Source organism: Xyrauchen texanus, chromosome 22, assembly GCF_025860055.1.
Source record: "Xyrauchen texanus isolate HMW12.3.18 chromosome 22, RBS_HiC_50CHRs, whole genome shotgun sequence".
NCBI lineage: Eukaryota > Metazoa > Chordata > Actinopteri > Cypriniformes > Catostomidae > Xyrauchen > Xyrauchen texanus.
In genome coordinates this window covers 9,926,037-9,939,669 of record NC_068297.1, presented here as the reverse complement: position 1 = coordinate 9,939,669, position 13,633 = coordinate 9,926,037, and the positions used below count along the sequence as shown (strand labels likewise).

Sequence of the window (13,633 nt, the reverse complement as noted above, 5' to 3'; positions counted from 1 at the left end):
TAGGAGGCTCGGGAGTCTCTGGGAGCAGAGCCGTAGGAGGCTCGGAAGGCGGAGCCGTAGGAGGCTCTGGAGTCTCTGGGAGCAGAGCCGTAGGAGGCTCGGGAGGCGGAGCTGTAGGAGGCTCTGGAGTCTCTGGGAGCAGAGCCGTAGGAGGCTCGGGAGGCGGAGCCCTAGTAGGCTCGAAAGGCTTGAGAGGCAGAGCCCTGAGAGGCTCGAGAGGCTTGAGGGGCGGAGCTCTGAAAGGTTCGAGAAACTTGAGGGACGGAGCCCTGGGAGGCTCGAGAGGAGCCCTGGAAGACTCGAGGGACTTGAGAGGCGGAGCCCTGGGAGGTTCGGGAGGAGGAGCTCTGGAAAGCTCGGAAGGCGGAGCTCTGGAAAGCTCGGAAGGCGGAGCTCTGGAAAGCTCGGGAAGCTCGGAAGACGGAGCTCTGGAAAGCTCGGAAGGCGGAGCTCTGGAAAGCTCGGAAGGCGGAGCTCTGGGAAGCTCAGAAGGCGGAGCTCTGGGAAGCTCAGAAGGCGGAGCTCTGGGAAGCTCGGGAAGAGGAGCCCTGGAAGGCTCGAGAGACTTGAGACGTAGCCCTGGGAGGCTCGGGAGGAGGAGCCCTGGGAGGCTCGAGAGGTGCTGACTCTTGGACGGACACGACCACTGGTGCTGGCTTTTGGACGGTCATGGCTACTGGCGCTGGCTCAGGGACGGTCGAGGCTACAGGCGCTGGCTCGCTGACATCGGAGGCTACAGGCGCTGGCTCGCTGACATCGGAGGCTACAGGCGCTGGCTCGCTGACATCGGAGGCTACAGGCGCTGGCTCGCTGACGGTTGAGGCTACAGGCACTGGCTCACTGACATCGGGGGCTAGTGGCTCTGGCTGGTTGACCGTGGCTGACGAGGGCTCGGGCTCGCTGACCGTGGCTGACGAGGGCTCGGGCTCGCTGACCGTGGCTGACGAGGGCTCGGGCTCGCTGACCGTGGCTGATGAGGGCTCGGGCTCGCTGACCGTGGCTGACGAGGGCTCGGGCTCGCTGACCGTGGCTGACGAGGGCTCGGGCTCGCTGACCGTGGCTGACTAGGGCTCGGGCTCGCTCACCGTGACAGGCGTGGGCTCTGGCTCGCTCACCGTGACAGGCGTGGGCTCTGGCTCGCTCACCGTGACAGGCGTGGGCTCTGGCTCGCTCACCGTGACAGGCGCTGGCTCTGGCTCGCAGACCGGGGCAGGCGTGTGCCAGAAGGCGGAAGCCCGTCTTCTCTCCCTCCTCCGGGCAGACGAAGTGGGCTGCGCTGGCTCGTGGAAGGCGACTGGCATGAGGGTCGGTTCGCTGACAGGTGGAGCTGGTGTTACTGGGGGCGCCGGGGGTGGCTGAAGAGACTCCCCTGTGGATGGTGAGGTAGGGTCCTTCTCAGCAATGCCCACAGAGAGCGGTGAGTCGCACACCAGCAGGGTCGCCACCAGGAAGTCGCGGAGTATCCAGCCATGCGTCACCTGTGGCAGCCGCTCCTTCAGCGACGGGTCCAAGTTGTCCCTAAAGAAGTCCACCAAGGCTGAGTCCGGAAAGGCTGTGGCGCTCGCCAGACGGAGAAAGTCCTGAATGTGGTCTTCGATTGGGCGGTCCTCTTGCCTTAAATCGAGCAGGCGGCGTCTAGCCCGTATAACCGCTGGATCCATAGGTGGTCGATTGTTCTGTAACGAATGCGGGAAGCAGGAGAAGGCAGACAGGGGTTGCGGATCCAAAAGCAGGTTTTATTTAACAAACTAGCAAAACAAACAAACAAGAACAAAAGAACAGTCCACGATGGGAAAAACTTAACTAAACACCAACGAACACACAGCGGGAAGAATGAACACAAAGGGCAAGAAACAAGGGCAAGAAACAAGGGCAAGAAACAAGGGCAAGAAACAAGGGCAAGAAACAAGGGCAAGAAACAAGGGCAAGAAACAAGGGCAAATGCACCACAGGAAACCAGACATGAACATTCAACAATCGACCGGGAGTGAACAAAAAGCAGGGCTTAAATACACAGGGAGTGATGACTGGATTAGACACAGGTGAGAACCATGATGAGTGCAGGCAGTGAGGGAGGCCGAGAATTGTGGGAAATGTAGTTTTAGACAAGGACAGTGAAACACGGGGCGGACAACAAGGAAAACGTGACATGGAGCGTGAACGGTGACGGGTGAAATGGAAAACACGGAGCAGACAAGGAAACATGACATGAACTTGAATAGTGAGACACAGAACACAGGGTAGACAACAGAGGAACGTGACAGTAATGCTGTAATACTCTCAAGATCGTTTTGAATTGTGTGCAGGGCACTTTTCCTAAATTATTGGCTTAATTTAAATGTATTATCTTTTGCATTTTTTTTCAAAGCTAATTAAGGATTCTTGTTCTATGAGAATTCCCTTTATGAATACATATCTATGAAACAATATTGCTTATAAGCCACCTTTAGAAATAAAAGATACATCTTACAATGTGCTCAGACACATCATCAGTGATGTTACCCGGGGTCATAGGGTGTTTCGCATCTTTCAAACAACATACACCCTCATTCGGTTGATCCGGCCAGGGTTGATAAAGCCCCAATTGTGTCTGATCAGCGTTCTGCCATGGGTCACTCCGCTTGATCCACACCCACCACAAATCCTTCTCAGCAGCTTCTGTAATGTTTTTGATCTTATTGGTGCCTGATATGCTCAATTGACTGAAGGCCTTAAAGAGAGACTGCCCAGCAAACCCTCTGTAGCGTACTACTGGAGGGGATTGATTATTCTGGAGAATTGCTCAGAAGCACCTAGATATGGTGCCAGCAGTAATGCCCCTCTCCCAAGGCCTTTACACAGCAGCTGAGGATGTGCTCCAAGAATCCTCTTCTCTGGCACAGGGGGCAGGCTGATATTTTGGATTTTCCCCAGCAGAAGAGGTTAGCTGGACATGGTAGGACAAAATACATGGACTAAATTAGGAACTTCATTAGATGAGAGCTCACCCCAAGAGATATTATGTGAGTCTACTGGTCCCACTTAGTCCATCCACCTTGCTGTCACATGCCCATGATCTTACCTCCTGCTGGACTATAGAGTATCTTTCCCTGCTTATTACCCTGTTGTAATGAGTCATCTGGAAGCTACCTAGGCCTGCTCGTCCTTTGGCCACTGTGCACACCAGAACACTGTGGCGCAGTTGGGATTCCATTTGCTCAACTGCAGCCAGGGCTTTCCACTTCCTTCCTGTCCTCACCTCAATACCTGCCTGTGAAACCTTGGGATCACTGGACTCTCTACTGGAGTATCTCCCTGGAACAAGTGACCATAAACTCCTCACTCAGGCTATTAAAAGGAAGTTTCAGCTGGTTGTTCTTCCCATATAGTGCAAGCTGGTCAGACTCCTGGGACCAAGCCATCTGTGCAGATGCCAGATGATTTTCCTCTCAATGTCCTCCATCACTGACAGTGGTACATTGTACACCAGGAGAGGCCACATAATCCAGAGCAAAATGCTATGCTGGTATATCCAAGCCTTGAACTTCCCTGGCAGCCCTAATTTATCTACTGGTGTCAGCTAGCACTGCAGCTCATCACCCACATGCTTGATGGATGCTGTATCTCTGAAAGCTGTGTTGCAGATCTTAAAGGCTTCTCTGAGAGTGTTGGGATTGGGGCTCCTCACACAGTAAACTTGCTGCTCTTCGGATCATGATATAAGGTGTGCTGGCCCTGTGTTTCTCCTCAGTACCGAACCATTCTTGTATTCATCCCCTCTGGAAGCCACTTCAAGTATCCCATCTAAATCTGTGTCAAACTGGTGGCACTTTTTTATTTCCTTGTAGGAGGCCACTAGACCCATCACTGTTCTGATTAACTGCTCCATCTTGAACTCCCCCCCCCCTCCCAGGGGGTATATTTCACTCATGTGTTCCATTGCTGAACATGGTTTCTCCTTCACAGAAGATGCAGCTTGGGTTGCTAGCCTTTACTGCCCCTGATGCCGTCTTTCCGAGTTGTCTGCAGTCTCTCCAGCTATTTTTCTCTAAGGTCACATGTCTTGCCAGAAAAGCTCAGACACATCATCAGTGATGTTACCTTGGATCATAGGGTGTTTTGTGTCTTTCAAACAGTATACACCCTTACCTGGTCGACCCAGGCAGGGTTGATCAAACCCCAACTTGAGTCTGAGCAGCGTTCTGCCACGGGTCACTCCACTTGATCCACAGCCACTACGGATTCCTCTCATCAGCTTCCATGTTGTTTTTGATGGCTTCCATGTTGTTTTCACTTTCCTTTTGGCCTGATATGCTCAGTTGACTGAAAGCCTTACAGAAAGACTGCCCAGCAAACCCTCTGCAGACTACCTCTATGGGCCAATACTCTGCCCGCCACCCCTTACTTTACTGCAGCACTCCTCAACCAAACCTTTATTCTTGGCTCTATTTCATTTGTGCACCTCCTCCATGTGGTCTTCCCAGGGAACAATTATCTCAATCACAATCACCAGCCTGGATGCCTCTAAAAGCAGAATTATTTCTGGCCTAACGTGGTTTATTAATATATAAACATTATATTTTTATGTTAATTAATTAATGAATTTATGTATTTATTACATTGTAAGGTAAGACACACAGAATGAGGGAAGGAGGACATGGGGATGGGATGTTTCAGGTCTCAGGTGAGCTTTAATAACAAACTTCGGGGGAACACAATCAGAACTGGCACAGTAACTTCTTCAGCTTTACAAACTCTTTAGCGTCTCAGGCACCTAGTCACAGCCTCTTAATCATCACAAAGTCTTTATCACAACTCTTTAACATCACAAATCAGTAGCTTCACCGTGAGACTCTCATGCCAGACTGTCGCTGCCTCTCTGATAGTGGTGTGGTCACTTATTTTATTTGCCGCTCTCCCCATGCTCACTGGAATTAGAGACAGGTGTTAGACATAATCTAGTTCAGGTTTAAGCACCCTTACCGCATTCTCTCTTTCTGGACAGATGCTCGTCCACGCTTCAGCTGCCGCATGTCACCACTGCTCGACTCAGGCCAGGGTGTCATCTAGCCTGCCTACCACTCCACCCCCATTTCTGGCTGGAGAGACAGATACCACCGGGTGATCCACACGTTTGGTATCCTTCATACGGTGCAGCCATTGGAGTGGGGTGTGATCTGAGCATAGGGGGAAGGCCCACCCCAGCAAGTAGTAACAGAGAGTGAGGACCGCCCACTTAATGGCCAGATAGTCCTTTTCCACGGTGCTGGTACTATGTTTCAGGAGGTTGATGTGATTTATTTGATGTGCGCCCCCTCTATTGGTTCGCTTTACCTCATAATCGATATCCCCCACTTGTCTTGTGACCTCAAAGGGTCCTTGCCACTTGGCGAGTATTTTGGAGTGATATGTGGGGAGTAATACGAGTACCTTATCTCCCAGTGCAAATTCCCGCAGCTGAGTTCCCCTGATATACAATCAGTCGTTCTTGAGCTTGGAGAAAATTCTCCTCTGTTACTTGCCACAAGGTGTGGAGTTTTTCTCTAAGATCAAGAATATATTGAATTTCATCCTTACTGGTTGAAGTTCCCTCCTCCCAAGCTTCAGTTATAACATCAAACACGCCACGCGGGAGCCGGCCATTCAGCATCTCGAATGGGGAAAACCCAGTGGAGGCTTGTGTGACCTCTCATACTGTGAATAACAGGAGATCGAGGGACCATTTGTCCCAAATCCCAGCATCCTCGTGCACAAACTTTTGTGGATGGTAAACACTTGTGCGAATTAATGCCCAATAATTCATAAAGTTGTGCAGTGTCCATGACCTAACGGTTGTGCCCTGATCGGTGAGGATTTCTTTCGGAATCGGATAAGCTGGCTGTACTGCTCTGGACTGTGGCCAACCTGCTACAGGATGGACTTCTTTATTAGCTGCCAGCAGTTGTTGAGCAGCAACTGGAGGAGCCTGGCCACACAATGGTCACACAGCCAGCCCCCGATCTTGGCGGTATGCTCAAAACGGTCTAAGAATCCCTCCGGATCATCTGCTGTCCCCATCTTCTGGAGCGTGGGTGGGGGCAGGGGGCTGTGGTGGTCCGGGGTCACAGCCGGGCTCTCTCCTGGCTGAGGAGGCTCCAAATTGCATGCCAGTCCTCTGCTTGAGCTTGTAGGATCTCAAAGAAACAAGGTTCCTTTTCTTGCCTCAGCTCAAGCAGGAATAATTGGTGTAGCCTGGTGAGGGACTTGATAATTTCTGTTAATGGGGGAACTCCATGGGACATACTTCCTCTAACTCGAATTTGTTTCCCACACAACTCAATTGGTTCATTTTGTATTTGTTGTCTATAGTAATTTGTGTTTGAAGGTGCAAGCTGCAAATACTGTTTTAAGGTTGCATGACCATCTGCACGATAGTTAAGGAACGCATGGAAATTGCTGTGTTCGCCTGTATGACCTCTAAGAGATATATTTTGCTGTCCGTAAATAGCAATTAAATCAATTATTGCTTTGACACCATACCTGTTGACAGGGCTGGACTGGTAATCTGGCATACCGGCATTTTCCCGGTGGGCTGACGCACTATTGGGCCGATCAGGGGCGTAATGGCCACTGGGAGAACCGAGCGGTCTGGTGGTTCGGCCGCGATACATGCTGAATGGGTCGAGATAAGCAACAATGAGCCACCGCGTTACACAGAACGGACCACAAAATGGCTCCACAATATGCAGAAAAGGACAGCAAATACAACCCCCACCCCCCCTCTACAACAGTTGGCTCAATTGCTCAATTTGGCTCAACAAATGCACAGCTTTATTTTTTTCTCATTCTCTCTTGTTTTTTCAATATCTTGTGAGTGTACATAGATCAAAAATCCATTTAAATGTATGTAAAAAATTAAAAACAGCATTAATTAAAGCCCTCTCATGGTATGCACAGCTATAGGCGCCCCTGGTTGGATTTTTATTTGCACATCTATTTTGCCACGAATATAATACAAATGGACATCACAAGCCAATTTCTCTTTGAATGTCTGGATTAATACCTGGATAATATAACACAAGTTATATTGACATAAATACATGTGGAATAATGTACATTAAGAAAAACAGGTAGACCTATATTATAAAATATGATGCATATTAAATAATATAAAAGAATGGAGGCCTGGGTAGCTCAGCGAGTAAAGACGCTTATGACCAACCCTGGTTCCTATGTTTGAGGCCTAGGCATGCTGAGTGACTCCAGCCAGGTCTCCTAAGCAACCAAATTGGCCCAGTTGCTGCAGCCAGGTCTCCTAAGCAACCAAATTGGCCAGGTTGCTAGGGAGAGTAGAGTCACATGGGGTAACCTCCTCATGGTCACTATAATGTGTTTCTAGCTCTCAGTTGGGCCCGTGGTGGGTTGGGTGTGAATGCAGCGTAGAATAGCGTGAAACTCTACATGTACTATGTCTCTGCGGAAATGTGCTCAACAAGCGCCGTGATAAGCTGTGCAGCTTGATGGTCTCAGACGTGGAGGCAATTGAGATCCGTCCTCTGCGACATGGAGGCGAGTCACTACGCCACCACGAGGACTTAGAGTACAAAGGGAATTGGGCATTCCAAACTGGGGAGAAAAAATAAATAAATACAAATTATATAAAAGAATACCCTGGCTCTCGGTCTTTATTAAAGCAATTCTGCAATTCATTTGTCTGCAGTAAAATATAACTTGTAAAGAGTCTATATCTGGGATTTTCTATGAGCTCAGTGCAAACGAATTGCCGAACTTTGCTGCTATCTTAATGCCATGAGAATATAACAGGCACAGTGATATACATATTAAATAATGTAGCATGCATTAAGACAAAAAACCATAAGCAGACTTTCAAAAGGTTTATGTTTGCAGTACAAATGGTTCATGAACTGCAACTTTTTATTTTTAATCATACAATTTTCATCGGTGTGTGTCAGCTACACGTATGCCGGTATTTGCAAGTTGATTAGCGCAACATACGTGCTGGATGTAGAAGCTGCAATGACTTCATCGCAGTTCGAAGAAAAGAAAAAAATAGAGATTGATTTTTCGGTGGATGATTTGTCGGACCCGATGTGCATAGCACCATAGGAATGCATTGCTGTTGTACAAAAACCCATTCGGAACGGACATTTGCACTAAAAATTTGTGTGAACATATTGCATTGATAAAGACATGAATTCAGTATATGAAGTCAATATTTTCAAGGCCTCGAAGCCTGTCTATCAACCCACCATGTTACAAAAACAGAACGAAATAATCAATAATCTATTAAACATACATCAGCAACATTAGTCAAAGGCCGTTTGCTCATGAGCAAATCGAAAATGCAAAAGAGAAGGCAGGTGACACGAAAAAAAGGTCAGGGACTTGTGACTTGTTTGTCTGAGTGAAAGCAGCTCCAAGAGATGTTGATTTATTTAGTGCTGTGAAAAGATAATGTTTAATGTCTAAAGCACTTTTTTTTGCCATTCTGCCTGTCATTATAATCATACCAGCTGTTCCTACTTCCCTATTCATTGAGCAGAGTCTTGTGGCTTGTTTTACAGCTTCTCTCATTGAAATTACCATCCTAAACAATCACAGCACTATATGGCTTGCCTGTCATTTACTTGCTTTCTGTGAGTAGGTCAAAGGCATCTTCTCATTGCACTGCAAAAGGGCTCTGCCTCCTCTAATACACAAAATATTCGCTCTAGGCTTGACACTCTCATCCATTTCTTGGGAAAGGCAGATTTTTTTGGCATAGTATTCAGATCTGAAGTAAATTGAAAATAAGTTATGCATTTGTCGGAACAAGTAATGACTAATTATGGCACTTTTTTATGCTTGGCACCATTCAATGACTGTTCCACTTGTTTTATGCAGACATGCAATCTTTTCATTTTCTCAGTACCAGTTTTGAAACCTGACATACAGTGGGACCCAAAAGACTGGGACCACTAGTGAAAATATAGACCTTTTAAATACAGACCCTTTAATTACAATTTATATGATCAGCATAAAAAATTTAGTTTAAAAGTTATAGTTAAGAGTTAACATGGTCAGCATCGTAGATTTGCTTTCATTTGATTAGTACAACTTAATAGTGCAACATTACTACATTTTATATCGTAACCCGTAATGTTCCTTTTAAAAGGGTTGTTCACTCCAAAATTAACATTCTCTCATCATTTACTCTCTCTTATGATACACTTACAATTTCACTTAAGTCTATGATCCTGGCCATGGACCTTAAAGTACCATCAAGGAATATTACAAATGATAGGTTTGGAATGTTTAAAACCACTATTCAAGTTAATCATTACACTTTCTTAGGCATTTCAGTAGATAAAGCTAGTTACAAATCAGCTTCTACTGTAGGCGTGTCACAGTTCTTTGGTTCTTGAGGATGAACAAATTATTACAACATGTTTTAATTATACCTCAAAGACACAGGGGGAAATGTGAGCTCACCACAGCCATTATAATGTTAGCAAAGGCAGCAATATGTCGCACATCAAAGAGTCTGTTGGCCCTGATTATACATTCCCTCATGCGCATTTGTGTAAGAAATCTTACCATCTCAATGGATGGTTGAGTGTGTTGCTTTAAGTTGTGTGAGAGAAAACACATTCAGTTTTGAGGGGCAAATTGGAAAGACAAGTGTGTAATGGCCTTCGTCTCTTCCACATTTCATTTATTTGTTGTAATGATTCACTCAAAGATATTTTGCTCTTATAGGTTTGCTGTCAAAACCAAGTCCAAGAGCTAATTTGATGTCCTGTTGAAAAACTCACAAAAAGGCAACAATAGCCTCCTGTATGCCCCCATCAGACAAGCCAAGGTTTTTATTTATTTAACATTCATTTCTGAAATAAATAAATACATAAATAAAATACAATATATTTTGCACAATTCAAAGAACTACACAAACCTTAGGACAAGAATGCATTACATGTGTAAAATAGTATATACCTTTGTATATACTATACAGTCACAGTGTTTTGTTGGTAACCAACATTAAAGGAATAGTTCATCCAAAAATTCTGTCATAATTTACACTCATAACAATAAAGGTTCTTCAATGGTTCTTTGTAGGGGTGTATGGTTCCATGAAGTTTTTTGTAGTGCCAAAAGACCATAAAAAGGTTCTTAACTATAAATAATCTCAAGTGATTATTTTTTTTGAAAATGGTGAAAAGTTAGGTCACTGCAAATTAATTTTGTGCTTTCAATATCTTTGGTGAACATTTTCAAAATGTCATTAACATTATAAATATGTGTGAAACATTATTTAAACATTACCACATTAAAATAAATATGTCAATTTTTTTAAATAATCATTTGTGTTTCTGTTTAATAAACGAACAACACAGTTTTAATGCACTGCGATGAAGAAGCCTATTATTTTATTATATTTGATTTATTTATTTTGTGCTGATTAGACTATGTTTTTCCCTGATTGACCAAAAAACAAACAAAACAAAAAAAACAAAAAACAAATAAACATTTAATTAGTTTATTTATCAGATAATATATGACATTTATTTATTTATATACATTTATAATAACTTATTTCCAGGGGTTACTTATACACAGGGGATACATTTATTTTTTAAAAAATAAAAAAAATAAAGTTTAATAAAATACATGGGTGTCTTAATCTTGATCTATTAATAGGTCTGTATATAATTCAAAGAAGTGTTTGTTTTTTCTTTCAGATGAATACATTTTACTGGGATTCTGTGTTACTGGAATAATGATTTGTTTGTCATTATTTATACGTGTCATTATTCATCTTAATTGTCTGTTAAGTGGAACGACCTCACTGTGTGTGTGTGTGTGTGTGTGTGTGTGTGTGTGTGTGTGCATGTTTATCCTACACTGTGAGGATCAAATGTCCATCCTACATGGTAACAAAACAAATAGTGGAGCGAACAGTCCCACCTCCACACCAAATCAAATTAGCCAGTTGCCCCAGGGCTTGTGATCTGAGTTAAATTGCAGTTTAAACATCCTAGATAAAATATTTGCTCCTTGTAAAGCTGTCAGCGTTCATCACAATGGTGCCTCAGGGTGCAGAAATGCACAGCCCTCACAGCTGTTTTTTTAAGCCTGATTGTAAATGTCCATGCACACCCTTCTCATGAACTTCAACAACCTTATTCATCAGGATATCATTGCATGTTATAATTGCTTGCCACAGGATTTTTCCTTGGTAAAAAATGTTCTTCATTGGTTTACATACACAGCACATACTTGCTTGAAGTTGGTTGATTACAAGATTGCAATTGATTATTAATTAACATAATTACTAAATTGCATATTCTTTGTTTACAAAGGATACACATTATAATTGAACATCAAAGCATTTGGAACGTTTTGAAATGGATAAAGAAATACACATTTCAAAGCATTACGGAAACAAAGTAAAACTAACCTTTTTAACACCTTTTTTTCATAGGACTAGTTGAAAATTTTGACTTTAAACATGAGATAACTGACTATCACTTTACTGAGCTGGCACTGTGTTCCTAATGAAAAATAGTTTCTTACTACACACACATTGTTGCTCTTTCATTAGGCTCATCTTGATATCTTGGAATCTCTGAAGCAAAACAAGCCTTTATGTTTCCTCTATGTCCTTCCTTGCAGTAAGCGAGAAATGTAATGCCTGCCATGTGTCTGCACTGTCAAGGTTGTAGCAGTAGGGTAATATATATGTCACCAAACTGTGGTGTATGTGGTGGATGATGAACAGAAGCCTTTGGGAGCATCACTGTTCCCAATATGGTTAGGTGAGTAAGCTCCCTAAGGTCCTGCGGCAGCATTTCAGCACCAGCGTGTAAAATGTGAGTCCTGTCAAATATTACGAGCTGAGTCTCAGTTGCAGCAGAAAGATTCACTTGTGGAATGATAGTGATATGACAGAAAACTCCTTGGGGAGTTTCTGCTGTCTATAGGGGTTTTGGCAAATTAGCACGTTTTTTCCTGGCGATCAGTCACTATAGCTCTGTTACAAAACCTAGTGAGCTGCCTCGTAGCCTACTGCCTATGTAGGCAGCTGCCTTGGAAGGCCAATGTTTAATAATATGGAAATAAACAAAGCCTTTCAAAGCCACATTTTTCCTCAATCGATAATTAGAAAATGTTCTAGATGATTAACAATATTTATCGCCTTTTTTCAGAAATAAATAGTTTTTGTCTCTTCATACATATTTCTTAACACAACTTTGAAGTGTGAGTGGCAGGGTAACTATAAGGGGGTCATACACCAGATGCACCTGGTGGACGACATGGCGCATTCTAAAATTCGAAACAATTATTTTCAAGGTATGCATACAGCCGCCACCACTCACTATCTGTCAGCATTACCCAGCTACTCAAAGTACAGTATGTCTTTTTGTGGTTTGACAGCTTGACTGAAACCTATTGAAGGCTACATACAGATAGATTGCATAATAAACATTGCTATTTCTAATTGTTTAGTTCAATTACTCCAGTTTCATTCACTAGCATCCAAACTCATCAGTCACTTTATTTTTTCTTTAAGTACGGAAACCATCGTAACTTTTGTGTGTAGGGTGACTAGATTCACAACTTTGAAATGCCACCTGCAATATTTCGACATATCCTTCCGTATTAAGTACTGTTAATTTGTATCACCCCCTTGTGGTCTCCCAAAGCAATTACGCCATACTACATTAAACGGAAGAACAACTGACAATGAATTGGGAAGCAAACAAATTTGTCTTTCTTATATAAGTGTCGGCTAATTTTAATATATTGTATACAGTGACTAAGTGATTAATTTCTCAAGGGATTCCATGTTTTTGTCACAGGTTTTTGGTGAAGGACACACATGCAGAGACAATTTCGAAATGAGCTTTATTTAAAATAAACAAAATACAAACAAATCCTCTCACGAGGGAGAGGAACAACTCAGGGCAAAAACAAACGAAAAGATATACAAAGAGTGGACAAACCAAAGTTCAGGAACTGACAGGGAACAAGACTACAGTAGAATACGAAACATACACATCATCTTACTAAACAATCTGGCAGAGACATGAGGGAAGAGGGCACAATATAAATGCAGGAAAGAACATGAGGAGAAGGTTAAACTAACTAACATAACAAGGACTCAATGTGGGAGAGTGATGAGGGAAACAAGGAGGTGGAGTCGGGGAATCACTTGGAGGAACAAACACAAAGCCATGTACTAACATACAAGACCAACCAGACATGAGTGCACATGGCAATGATGAGCCAAACACAGTTACGTGCAATCACAAAACACACAAGACTGACAGAGGAGCGTATGGCAAGAGAATTGAACCCGAAGCTGTGCATTGAAAGATGAGAAATTGAGCACGAGCGTCCGGATCCCAACTCAGAACAGAACCGAACTAGGCTGAAGAGTCAGGACCTAGAAAGCACAAGCACAGAACATTAGTGTCAGGATCCTGTGTCAGGATCCTGTCACCACAATAAACAAGAATTACAAAGTGACAGGATCCTGACAGTTTTAGGCTTGGAATCTCATATTTCTTTATATCGTCTACCACTAGTCACCATGTTAATTGTCTCAAAATGCCAAAAATTGGCCTATTACTTGGCCTGGCATATATATTGGTATGCCTAGTCACTATGATGA

At 43.8% G+C, this 13,633-nt stretch overlaps 1 pseudogene; it reads left to right on the top strand.

The window, feature by feature from the left end:
- The first annotated feature begins 4,620 nt into the window (after nt 1-4,620).
- LOC127662314 (aarF domain-containing protein kinase 1-like) overlaps nt 4,621-13,633 on the top strand; it is a 101,085-nt pseudogene continuing 92,072 nt past the window's right edge.